At 33.7% G+C, this 546-nt stretch overlaps 1 protein-coding gene across 1 annotated transcript in view; it reads right to left on the bottom strand.

Annotated features, from left to right (window-relative positions):
• The window catches only part of cnn3a (calponin 3, acidic a), a 13,878-nt gene that overhangs the window by 4,343 nt on the left and 8,989 nt on the right, over window positions 1-546 (bottom strand).

The raw sequence follows: 546 nt of genomic DNA, 5'->3' as shown, positions 1-546 counted from the left end.
TTAGTTACTACAATTCTGCACATTATACTTGGTTTTTTGAGAATTGAGACATCCTTTTACTCTCAAGAATTGTGATGAACAACTTCACTGTCAAGGAGTCATGTATTTAAATAATCACTGATATCAAAGGCCCGTTTGCACATACAGTATAAAGTCTGTGATACATCAAGCACCAAGTGAATGTACCATTTTGTGCAACTAGATGTCAGTATAATGTAATCGGACACCCTGCTTTTCCTTCTATGAAAGGCAGGCGCAATAGTGTATTTCCCCCATGTATTTGAGTTTGAGACGCATGCTTTATTTAAATACTCACACTCACTCTTAGTGACTTAGATACAGTATATATATATATATATATATATATATATATACTCTATATCCTTTAACTCTTTAAACACGTCTTACTATAATAAGCTGCAGACTGGTCAGGAAGTAAGGATGGATTAATCAAATGTTTGACATGATCACGAGTTTGGCTACCACAATTAAGTTTAGATGATTTGCACATTGCTGTGTTAACAAGTTTGAAAAACCACAAGTAAA

This window comes from Cynoglossus semilaevis, chromosome 3 (genome assembly GCF_000523025.1).
Source record: "Cynoglossus semilaevis isolate Cse_v1.0 chromosome 3, Cse_v1.0, whole genome shotgun sequence".
Taxonomy (NCBI): domain Eukaryota; kingdom Metazoa; phylum Chordata; class Actinopteri; order Pleuronectiformes; family Cynoglossidae; genus Cynoglossus; species Cynoglossus semilaevis.
The sequence above is the reverse complement of the archived record's forward strand: the minus strand, read 5'-3'. Positions and strand labels throughout refer to the sequence as shown.